A 12638-nucleotide genomic window follows, 5' to 3' on the forward strand; every position below is an offset into this window, starting at 1 on the left:
GGCAGGAAACATTTGACATCGAAGGCACATGCTTTTTACATAAAACTAGACTACTGTGAATGATTTAATTGGCTCTGTGGGGCTTTGAATTTGCTACCTGATAGTGTGTGAACAGATTAGACAGTGTTCTGCTAAATGTTCTAAGAAGCCCAGTTTTTCACATATTTTAACATCTCTGAAATCAAGAGACATCACGGAATTGCTGTCAGCCAGGCAGTAGTCATGGTGAAATGGCCACTGCCTGCAAACTTTGTCATAATTGTTTATGTTATTGCTATGTCGATTGAGCTTGTGTGTGATGTTGGAAGGTACATATAACTCGAGTGTAAATGCCACTTGAGAAGTTTCCAACAAGAAGCCTATTATTCAGCCTTGACTTGAAAAGTGGCCGTGTATGCACAAAGACAGCAGCTGGCCATGAACTTGATACTAGTGAAGCAAACGTTCTTTGTCGGAGAGGTGACTGCAATTCTTTCTTTTCTTGGAAAGAGCAGCCAAGTGCTTTAGGGGACCTAAAGACATTTTGTTACTGAGAGACGTGCAAAAGAATTCCTGGTACAGGCCAAGCAGTGTAATAGAAAGCAAGAGAAAATGCCAAGTGATGTGGAATAGATAATGGAAATTTCTGGGCAAAGAAGTCTATGTGGCCCACCCAGACTTCAAGCAGAACTATCATTAAGGTGTTATATCATAGATTGATTGAAAGTGCATATTCTTTTTTGTATTGGTACATAAAATGGTGAATCTTACCATCTGTGATGTCTTAGATTCAATAAAATATGGTAAAATAAAGCCAGACGAAAGGAAGGATTTACTGCCTGTGCCATTGACACGGGGCCCTTCAGCTACCAACTCTCTGCCTCTTCCAGGACTGCTTCTTATCTTCTCTAACTGCTGAGTGAAAGAGAAATGTTGACAAATGAATAAATGGCATAGCTATTAGGAAATAGTAAATGCTGCTGAAGCATTAAATAGAACCTGAAATTTGTGCTTGGTTGTGTTAAATAACAACAACCCAAGCTGCCTTGAAAACTTTGAAGGAAGAACAACTGAGACCAAAACATCAGGGAATTGTCTTCTGAAGTATTTCCTAGATTAAAGGGCATTTTTTAACCCTCACAGTTTCATAGGAAGCCACAACTGAAGGGCTAGGTGAACTTGGTCTACAGCTGTAAAAGGCACCCAAACCGGCTGTTCGGGACAATGACACATCCATCCCCGGTCATGTGTTATTACTTACAGTACATGTCATGGGACAAATGTTTGTTATTAGCAGAAGTTTCACGGACAAGTTTTATCATCCATTTTCTGGTCCACTCCAATTTAACAACAATTTTATATTTTGCCTGCAGGCTAGAATGCCGAGTTTATGCCAAAGACATTTCTATTTTAATTGTCATGGCCCCAAATGAACATTTTATTTTTGAAAGGATATGGAAAAATACATGCAAAAAGGAAAATCTAATTTATTTTTTGACGTCTTCTAAAATAATTTAAAGTAATTCCAAACCAACAAATGGCTGTTTGGTTCAGTTGTCTTTCTGGAAAGAAAGGTACAGATTCTGGTTTGATTAGAAATGACTCCTCTTCTCTCCACAAAGGTCTGTCTTGTTAACGTACATATTTGAGGAGAAGAGTGGTTCTTTGGCTTTATCTCTGTTCTCAGAGATACTGCAAAATCGTCTTGGAAGGTATGCATATTGGATACTTTCTGTGTCTCACATTTTAAGCCATGGTATTCACCAAGTAAATTGCTAATTGGGAAAGAGCTTATCATATTTCTTTTAGTAAAGTCCTTGACTTCTAGCTTAATTAGCACATCTTTTATTTGTAAAATAAAATGGAAAGGGCCTTTCACACAAATTAACTACACATACTTTTCAGAAGGAAAACAAGAACTCAAGATAAAAGATTACTTTTCCTAACGAATTTCTACTTTCACTTTTAAATTGCTAAATGATTTTGCCTTTGGGCTGACATTTTTCATACCTTTTACAATTTTCTAACGGTGAGGTTTTGGGTATTGAGTTGTGAAAGTGTCACTGCAACATATTGAAAGCCGATTCAAAATAGCTACTGTTCATTGCTAAAAATTTTGCACTTGAGTAGAGTTAGAGCTGGAAGGTGTCAGAAGCTTGGTTGGGTTGGAACACATCAACATAATTTTAACATTTTAAATTCAGGGCATTTCCAGGGTTCCCAGCTCAGTAAGACAACCTTAACAGATTATTAATAGTTTATATGGTGTTTTTTTTTTTTCAACGTTTATTTATTTTTAGGACAGAGAGAGACAGAGCATGAACGGGGGAGGGGCAGAGAGAGAGGGAGACACAGAATCGGAAACAGGCTCCAGGCTCCGAGCCATCAGCCCAGAGCCCAACGCGGGGTTCGAACTCGCGGACCGCGAGATCATGACCTGGCTGAAGTCGGACGCTTAACCAACTGCGCCACCCAGGCGCCCCTATATGGTGTTTAATACAGAGTAGGCACATAGTATTTGTTGAATAAACCCTATAGCATGTGTGTGTACAAATGGCTATATGTGAGCTACACCTAATGTCTTTCAATGAAATTCAGAATTAGGACATGTCATACAAGTAAAATATTTATAATTACGTGACAGATGAAATGAATAATGATAGCCATGATGATAATGACAATTTTTATTATAAGCAAGTTATTAATAATAATTATTATTACTAGCTATCAAGTTCATTGTTCTCTTCAGCTGTCATCTCCAGCTCAAGTAGTGCCTTCCGGACCTCAGTAAATTGTAGGGAGATGGGAAATCTCTAGGAGTAACCCCCAGGCCCAAACTAAGTCAGGTCACAGAGAGCTGCGTCTTTGTCCTCAGAGAGAGTAAGGACCAAGCAGGATATTTTCACCAGCTGTACTTGGTCAGGAGAAGAACAAGAAGACAGACCATTCATTATTCATGGATATATTCCAGATATTATGCAGAAGGGACAAATTATGTAAAATTGCAGGTGATGGAAGAAAGCCATTTATATAGGTAACAGAGCATCCTACTTCAACTATACCTAGAAATCCCCAAGAAATTCTCAGTGAATTAAAATTATTTTGACTTGGGAGGAATTTGGAAAAGTTCAAGGGTCGAAGTCACATTGATAGGGAGAGTCTCAATATGTGGCAAACCAGGTACAGTACAAGTGTAGTCTGCCAGGAGAGGCTAATGACAAGATGGCTAAACGTACTTATTTAGATGGAAATATGATCATAGCTGTTTTATAGATTTTAAGTTAAATTGCTTAGTTACTACTTACTTCTATATTAAATTCCAAGTCAGTCTATGTATGTAGAGATGGTACTCTATAATGGTTAATAATGAATAGTTAAGACATAGTTAATCCACAGATTTAAATTTCAGGGCATGTAGAATTCTCTACTGGCCTATGGAATGTCAAAAATGCTAATAACTGATTTCCTTTGTAATTCTATATATTTTATTTTATGAATTAATCTGTTGGTTTCACCAAACTGTTGAAGAGGTCCCTGACCCAGAAATGTTTTTAAAAAACTGAAACCTTAGATTCAGTCTCTTGAAATAACTTCTAAAAATAACATAAATCAGGAAGCCAGTGTTCTATATGCCTTACCTGGGTAGAACTTCGAACTGATGTTCACATAAGTGATCACCTTTCAAGACAGCATTGGACGAGATAAGTTGAAGACTTGAGAGAAGCATGAAACAACAAGTTGGTGTGATATAAATTTGGATGGGGAGTCATGGGTTTGCTGTCTGGGGGCAGTTCCCCAATAAACTATAACTTAATTAATTTTCAAAGAAGCTCGAATTTGGACATTAAAGGGAAATTGCAAAAGCTATTAAATTTGGCTCCTGGGTAATAAATGTTTCAACCATGCCTTGTAATATAATACCATGGTCCCTGTTCATTAATAGGGGGAAAATGGTTTGCTTGTTTGGGGACCAAAGAGCTAACTGTCACACATATCCACAGTTGGATGTATAAGAAGAGAAAGGAGATAATGTGAGCTCTATATTTTGATTTTGTTGGCTGACTGAATATTGTATTTTTCACGTTTATTGAGCAGCTCTTTGGCCAGGCATGGTGCTAGCTTCTGGGGAGGCTATAAAGATAAATGAGACAGTTTCTTTGAATCAGTACATCACTTGGGCACAGACACAGGTCATTATTTCCTTAGAAGATGAATATTTTGTTAAATGGTGTTGCTATGACTTTAAACAGTTAATTCTAGTTCTACTAACATTTCTTACCATCAGGAAGCAATTGAATTAACTAGTTTTCCTTTCTCCTAGAATTTCTCAGACTGTTAATATTTTCTGTCATACTAAGCACCAAATATGAATTCCCGGAGGAGGGCAACACATAGAGAAGGGGCCTAGTTGAGTTGAAAAAGTCATTATTATCTATGAGAGCTGGCTGAGGGGATCTGGAGGACTCTCTTGACCCAATAGATAGCTCCTAGATTGCCTGAGATAGTTCACATCACTGTATAGCTCTACATCAAAGAACCACTGGATTGATAAGTATTGATTATACTTCCTAATGGCTCATTGAAAACACCTTCCCTGAGACAGCAGAAGTTTTGCCAAGGTTGGGGATGGATATATAAGACACTATAGGAGGTGCAGTTAAAGCAGATGGAGATGGGCGCCATTGCCTGTAGTATGCGTCATGGAGGCTTTAGGGAAACCTACCAGCAACCTGAGGAAAATCTGACCCATTCCCAAGAGTGACCTCAGAGGGAGACTGCCACAGGAATGACTGTAAGGCAGCTCCCCTCTGACTTGACCCTGTACCCTGGAGAGTCCTCCTATATGTGGAATCTGGGAGCAAGGGGAAAGTCAAAGTCATAGAAACAGAGAGTAGAATGATGATTGCCAGGAGCTAATTGGGGTGGGGAATAGAGAGAAGTTGCTAAAAAGGTACAAACTTTCAGTTATAAGTTAAATAATATCTGAGGGTATAATGTGTAAAATAGTGACTATAGTTGATAATACTGTATTAGTCAATTAAAATTTTCCAAGAGAGTAGAAGTTAAGTGTTCTTACACACACAGATAAATGTGTGAAAGGGAGGGACCCTTTCAAAAGCTATATGTGTATCAAATCATTATGTTGTATACTTTAATATATTACAGTTTTGTCAGATATACTTCAATAAAAGTGGGGGGAAAAGGGGAATAACTCCTTTCTCTCCAAGTCATGGTCTAGCAGCTTCAGTATTGCTGCTCATGGAAGGAATAGGCCATCCTTCCTCCTTCACCTCAGAGCATCTTCTGGCACTTTCAGTCCCGTCTAGGTTCATCGAGGTCATGAGCACAAAAGGAAGCCTAGAGAGAAAAGAGTTATCACTCCTGTGGACTGTAACCTTCTTGATGGCAAGAGATCACATCTGTTCTGCTCATATCCCTTCACTGAACAGTTGTTCGTTGAGCACCCACTCTATGGTATGACAGTGCCATACATCAGGAAGCCTAAGAACCAAAACCAAAAAAACCCCCACCCTCATCAAGCAGCAAGCAGTCAATAACAAAACCTAATAAATAAGTTTTATTAGATTGAAGTAAGTGCCATGGAGAAAAATAGAACGGTTTAAGGGAAGTTGGAAATGCCAGCAAGGAGTTTGTGTGTTTGGGCTGTCTCTGCAACACACAATAGAGTAATATGAGGAAGCCTCACAGAGAAGGCGAAATCTGATGAGACATGATTTGAAGGACTTATGGGAATTAACCACGTGAACATATGGGGGTGGGAGGAGGCAGAGGAAAGAGCCAGCACCTAGAGTTGGTAGCATGCCCGGCTCATTAGAGGAAGGGTGCAGAGGCTGGTGTGGCTAGAGGGGAGTGGGCTAGGAGGGGAGGACCAGGAAAAAGTGGTCATAGGAACCTTGAGGCCACAGTAAGGACTTTAGCTTTTCCAGAGTGAAATGCCCAGTCACGGGAGGGCTTTTCACAAGAGGTATGGCATGATTTGAACTTCATTTTTATCAGAATGCTTTGGGTTGTTGTGCTGAGAATAGACTATAGGGAAACACGGTAAATGCTGAAGAGCTGGTGTGGAAGGTGTCTCAATAATCCAGTTGTGACAAGTGCATCATAGCAGGGTGAGAGCAAGGGAGATGGTAGAAAGGGGCCAGACTCTGGATATACTTTGAAGGTGGTGCCCGTCGATTTCCAGTGAATATGAGTAAGAAAAAAAGGGAAGTATTGACTCTTTAGGTTGGAGCCACTGGGAACGGTTGCCATCAACTGACATGGGGGAAGCAGTGAATAGAGCATGTTTAAGTATGGACACACTGAATTGAAGATGCTGTTTAGATATCTAAATGGAAGTGCTGAGTGTGTGTGATTTATGATCTTGCAGGAGTTCAGAACATGCAACTCCAAAATATGCCACATATTGGCTATTTTAAGCTAAAGGCACATGAGTGACAGCAAATACAAGAAAAACACTCTGACCCTCCTTATTTTTCTTAAAAGCAGGACATAAAATTCCTGTATTAAAGATGTCCTCCCTGTACCAAAATAAAAGTATCATTCTTACCATCAAGGATGAGAAGTTGAGATGGGGAATTCTACACAAACAGACCTTGTGAAAATAATTCTCTTCCCTTGGCCTCTCCACATAGTTCAGTCACTTTTCCAGAATTGCTTGTCTGTTCAACCTAATATAAAAAAGCAAATAGGTTTTGCCATTTCTTTGATCTTCATTCCTTATGAAGCCTCCCACATTCTGTAAAACTTGTAATAAATGAATTTATATGCCTTTCTCCTGTTGATTTATCCTATGTCAATTTGATTCTCAGGTCAGCCAAAAACAACCCTAAGAGGGTGAGGTAAAATTTTGCCTCCCCCATTAGTTTCTAGTTTGGGCAGTTGTTCAGGCTGGAGAACACCACAGGCCATGCAGCATATACTCAACAAATACTCACTTAATTAAAGAATGAATAAATTTAAGGTCTGTCTTCCAAGGTCCAATTTTTCTGTCTAAGGACTTTCCTCTCCCCCAGGTAACTATTGCAGAAATAGTCGCTCTCTTTAGTAGAAACATTAATCTGTAGGGCACCTGGGTGGCTCAGTCGGTGAAGCGTCCGACTTCAGCTCAGGTCATGATCTCACGGTTTGTGAGTTCCAGCCCCGCGTCGGGCTCTGTGCTGACAGCTCAGAGCCTGGAGCCTGCTTTGGATTCTGTGTCTCCCTCTCTCTCTGATCCTCCCCCGTTCATGCTCTCTCTCTGTCTCAAAAATAAATAAACATTAAAAAAAATTAAAAAAAAGAAACAATCTGTATGATATCACAGAAACGTTAATCTGTATGATATCACAAGACAACACTGTCAAAATACAGCAGAGCAAGTCTAATATGTACAAAAATACAAATATGTATTTATATATAAATTGGCTGGGTGTGGATGGATGTGTTGGTTGGATGGGTGCCTGTTATAATTTTTACAAGGTTATTGCACAAATAGAAATTAAGGTAGAGCCAAGGAAAATGACACGGGTATTCTCAAACACAGAGGCATACTTTAAAATTTTGCTTAGAATTGCCTTGGAGCAGATTGAGAGACTTACAAACCAGTATCATGAAACCAAAGACCCCTAGGAGGGCCCATGAATTCCTGTATGACCTGAAAATGTTCCTAGTAATTTAGAAAAGGCAGAGGTGAACATCCAGGTTTGAGATTCTATGATCTTCCTTCTTTTCCGGTTTGCTTCATTTATTTTTCTAGAAAATTTGTCCCTGTAGGAGATAGCTTGGCTGTGGGAAGAATTGGTCCCAATAAATTGTAGTAATACTCTACACATCTTTACTTTTTAAAAATGAAAATGCCCTATCCAGTCAAAAATCATGTAGGTCCTTCATACACAATACATTTCTATACAAGTAATTTAAAAAACATGAAAGAACCACCAATTTGGTGGAGAGTCTTTTTAAACAGCCCCACTAGTTTGTTTATAAATGTGGTTTTCTAGAGACATGCTTGGAATTCTTTGCAAATAAATATTTGCATGATATTTTTGTATGAAGATTAATTTCTCCTGGGATAAAATGTGTTTTTAGACATATTTTTGTGCTTTGCTTCATACTGCCTTTCAGTGGTATTAGAAATTTATAGAAATATTTCTATTAAATGGAAATTAGTACATTGAGCATGTTATTTTGGTGAACTTGATTTAAAATGTGGGCCAAATTCAAACTGTGGAGTAGGCTGCTTTAAATAATTCACAATAGAGATAGAGGAAGACAAAAATACATCTGGACTGCAGCAGCTTAGCTGGCCATTTTAAGAACTCAGTCTCACTAGTAGCAAAACCACCCCCTTTATGAGACTGTAATTTCTGAGACACAAATACCAAGTTCTATTACATGCATCTGGGAGTGGCTGTTTTTGCGTATGTGTGGAATGTTTTGAAAAAGATAATTCATCTTTTTCTAAAAAGAAACATAAAATCAATTGTTGGACAAGGCTATTTTTACACAAAATATTGTTTGCTCACCTAACTAGGAAAGGACATTTAAAAATTTTTGCACTCGGGTGCCTGGGTGGCTCAGTCGGTTAAGTGTCTGACTTTGGCCCAGGTCACGATCTTGTGAGTGTGTGAGTTCATGAGTTCAAGTGCCACATTGGGCTCTGTGCTGACAGCTTGGAGCCTGGAGCTTGCTTTGGATTCTGTGTCGCCCTCTCTCTCTCTGCCCCGCCCGTACTCGAGCTCTCTCTCTTTCTCTCTCTCTCAAAAATAAACATTACAAAAAATTAAAAAATTTTTTTGCATTGGAACCTCTTTGTTTCTCTTCTGCCCTGACCTTTGTTTTCATCATAGTTATCATCAATATTTTTTTTTATTTGGCCTGATGCTTTATATCATTTAAAATATTTTATATTAGGGGCGCCTGGGTGGCTCAGTCGGTTAAGCGTCCGATTTCGGTTCAGGTCATGATCTCGTGAGTTTGTGAGTTCGAGCCCTGCATTGGGCTCTGTGCTGACAGCTCAGAACCTGGAGCCTGCTTCAGATTCTGTGTCCCTCCACTGTCTTTGCCCCTCCCCTGCTCGTGCTTTGTCTCGCTCTATCTCTCAAAAGTAAATAAATGTTAAAAAAAACACTTTCAGTATTTTATATTTATTTCCGGACGTTCTACTTCTTGTTGCATCATGTTTTGTTGTTTTGTTTTGTTTTGTTTTGTTTTACTATATGTTGAATTGAATGTTATGAGGGAAATAAACAAAACTGGCTCACTGAATAGGTCTCAGGACTGTATTTATCCAAGTACAGCAATCAGAACAACAAATTCAGGTAATCAGTGGTTAGATTTGAACTTTAACATCATTTAAAATGTTTCTGATTGTGGCTTTAGCCTATAGAAGTTTTAATTCCTAAAATCCATGGCTGTTTGAATAGGATCTGGCGTCCTAAATAGGAAAACAGTACTGCTACATACATACATAAATAGACGCCAAGGTAAGGTCTGTACTCTGGCCGAGTGTAGTGCCAGAGTGAATGTTGCTAATATCATGAAGCTCATCCTAGCTTAAAGATGAGTGTAAGCGAGGAGTGTGTTTTTCAAAGAAAACCAGGTCTAAGGAATGATTTCTCACCACGAATTAAGCTTAATTAAGCTCGGCTTTCTTCCTAGAACTTGATGACCTTTAAAACATCCTCCTGACTCCTTTAGGGGGTCAGACTTCTTCAGGCTTCTCCTTCAGGCCAGTTTGGCATCAGGCTTCCATAGTTCTGGGTTCTTCGTAACAGAGTGGGAGTTCTGTGATGACTCAAACTGCTCAGTTAGCAATTGCACGATTATAATGCATCTTTCCAAATTGTTCTTCTTTCTACTAGAATAAAGAAAAACTACTACAAGGCAGACAAAGTTGTACCACTTCCCCTTTTCCCCACTCTTCTCTTTTCCTTTTTTGTTCTGCTTCAGGTAAGGCACAAGAAGTACCTATATCACGGTCCTGGGGGAGGGGAGGATAAAAACCTAAAGAAAATCCAGAGACCCTTCCTGTCCCATAAACAGCATGCCATCTGCGAACTTCATCTCCTTGAAGTGTGTTACTCCAGATGGCAGGGCTCAGCCCTGCTCCCTGTTTCTATCTTATATCCCAGCACATAATGTGTTGAGTGATGTGTTACAGGAAATCAAATGTTTGAGGACATCTAACAAAGGCGTCTTTTGCTTGTTGGTTTGATGGCAGGTTAAAAAGAAATCATTTATTTTACATATTTCTTTTTTTAAAAAAACATTTTTTTTCAACGTTTATTTATTTTTGGGACAGAGAGAGACAGAGCATGAACGGGGGAGGGGCAGAGAGAGAGGGAGACACAGAATCAGAAACAGGCTCCAGGCTCTGAGCCATCAGCCCAGAGCCTGACGCGGGGCTCGAACTCACGGACCGCGAGATCGTGACCTGGCTGAAGTCGGACGCTTAACCGACTGCGCCACCCAGGCGCCCCGATTTTACATATTTCTTTGGAGTTCTGGGCATAATTACCCGAGTATATGCCAGGAGCCAATTGCACTGGCAGCATAAAGGTGGTCTTACTGTTGTGTCAGGGCACATGTGTGGTTTGCTAGTTGATGACACCTCTATATCATTCCTCTGACTGGTAAAATTACAACTAATTCTTTAAGCTCCATGCTTTAGGGAGATGAAAAGTCCTGTTCGGTCAGCAGGGGTTGAGGGGTTTCTGGCTAGCAAGGCAAGCTCAAGTCAGGAGGAATGGAGGCAAGTTAGCTGGAGATGCTGTGCATGGCTCCGTTCTCACTAGTGACCACGGTCCTTATTTTAAGGATCAACAAGGACCAACTACCTCTGCAACCTCCCTGCTCCCTGAGCAGAAGTGATGCCGGAAGGGGAGGTCTGGTGGGTGGGGATGAATTTGCTGGCCTGTGAAACTCTTCAGCGGGGTTAAGGATGCGAGATAGGAGACCCACGTGGTGGGGATTGCCTGGTGGGGCCTTCACCTGTCTCGCTTGTTCTGGCCTCGTGCCCAGCACCTCGATGAGACAGTGAGGTGTCTGTGCTGAGATGGCTATGTTCTGATATGAACCTCCCACGGACTGAACATCTGGATTCCCCTGTCACATTTACAGCATCCTGAGGACACAAGTTACTCTTAGAGGGCAGTGTGTACTGTCAGTGGGAAATGTTCCCTTACAATTTGTCAGGAAATGAGACAATGGCCGTAACACTGTGATAAGGAGACAGAGAACACTCTTCACCTCGGCCAAAGCTTCCTAATATGTTCCTTAAAGTACATACTCTGATTTTCATTAATTCTCTTTATGTAGGCAGAGGTTGGAATTCTTTCTCTGCAGACAATGCCTTACTGCGCCCACAGCTTTGGAAAACTTTCACCTTTTCAGTTGTTGCTGTGGATCGCTTCTCAGCCTTTTGGCTAAGATCAAGTGTAGTATCTTTTCTTGTCAGTTTAGTATATGACACGTCCTCTATGGAGGACAATATACTGCATTTTTGGAGCAGGGAGAAGGAATAGGAGGGCTTGCTCCGTCTGCTGCACACATTGTCCTTGTATTCCACTACCTTCAGGAACGTTGCACCCCCTCAAGGGAAATACCCAGGTGTCTAAAGTCAGCTTGAGAGCTGGTGAGGGGGGCGTTAATCTGAGATTGTGTCTGCTAGATGCTTGTGCCTTGGAGTGTCTGGGCAGGTGGCTTGTTCCTGGTTTCCCAGAGGCGTAGACCTGTCCCCATCAGGGACAGGTAGCTCTGGTTGTGTTGACTGACTGTGGTCGTTCTGGAGGAAAATTCCTTAGAGTGTCTCTAGGCTGTGTGCCTGATGGAGGCACAGCGAGGGCTGTGTGCCTACAACTAGGGTCAGCCAAAGACGGTCCAGATGATAATACAGGAATACGTGGAATGCGTTGTTGGTCTTCCTACACACTACCAACATGCATACAAGTATAATTATGCCAACAGTGAAAAATAAATCAATTGTTCATGTGGATTATGAAAGTGAGAGAATTTTGATGACAGACCTTGCCAAAAACGAAGATTCAGTTATTTCCCCTCGTGCTCTCATCCTGCCCTGATCCCAGAAAGGGAATGAGACCCACTACCTGTGTTCAGGAGGCATGTTCTCCAAATGAACATATTTTCCTAAAATGGCTTTCTTTCCCTGGATAATTACGCTGATCTTCGTAATGACGGATGGCTGACATACAATGGCAAAGGAAGGGGATATCATGGAGATATAAACGCAGAGATGACTACATGTCAGATTGTATGTAGTATTCATTGATTTTAAGAAAGCAAAACACTCATCTGTATTAATGCCTCCTCGTTTCAACTATCCACTAGCTTAAGGTACTTCATTCTGTTTTATTTTCAATTGACTCTGTCTTTCAGAACTATTAGGTGAAGAAAGGAAAGAACGGGAATGGGAGAGGAAAAGGCCTCCTGATTTAAGTGTAATAGACCCCAGAGCTGGCACCATGTTTTGGTTCACAGCTTCCACTTTTGCTCTGAATCTTTCCTCTGCCCATTCTTGGTTGTGTGACTTTGAACCACTTCCTTCACCAGTAGTGCCATTAGAAGACTGAAGAGGGGGTGGGGAGCATTACCCAGAAGTAAAAATGTGAAGTCAGGGCCTAGAATAGACTGGTCAC

The 12638-nt window shown here is 40.6% G+C and overlaps 1 non-coding gene across 1 annotated transcript; it reads left to right on the forward strand.

The window, feature by feature from the left end:
- Window positions 1-11388: 11388 nt before the first annotated feature.
- LOC122479302 lies at window positions 11389-11576 on the forward strand. Its single transcript, XR_006296345.1, has one exon. It is a non-coding gene; the product is annotated as a U2 spliceosomal RNA (small nuclear RNA).
- Window positions 11577-12638: the final 1062 nt, after the last annotated feature.

The sequence above is a fragment of the Prionailurus bengalensis genome, chromosome B1, assembly GCF_016509475.1.
Source record: "Prionailurus bengalensis isolate Pbe53 chromosome B1, Fcat_Pben_1.1_paternal_pri, whole genome shotgun sequence".
In the NCBI taxonomy this organism is placed as follows: domain Eukaryota; kingdom Metazoa; phylum Chordata; class Mammalia; order Carnivora; family Felidae; genus Prionailurus; species Prionailurus bengalensis.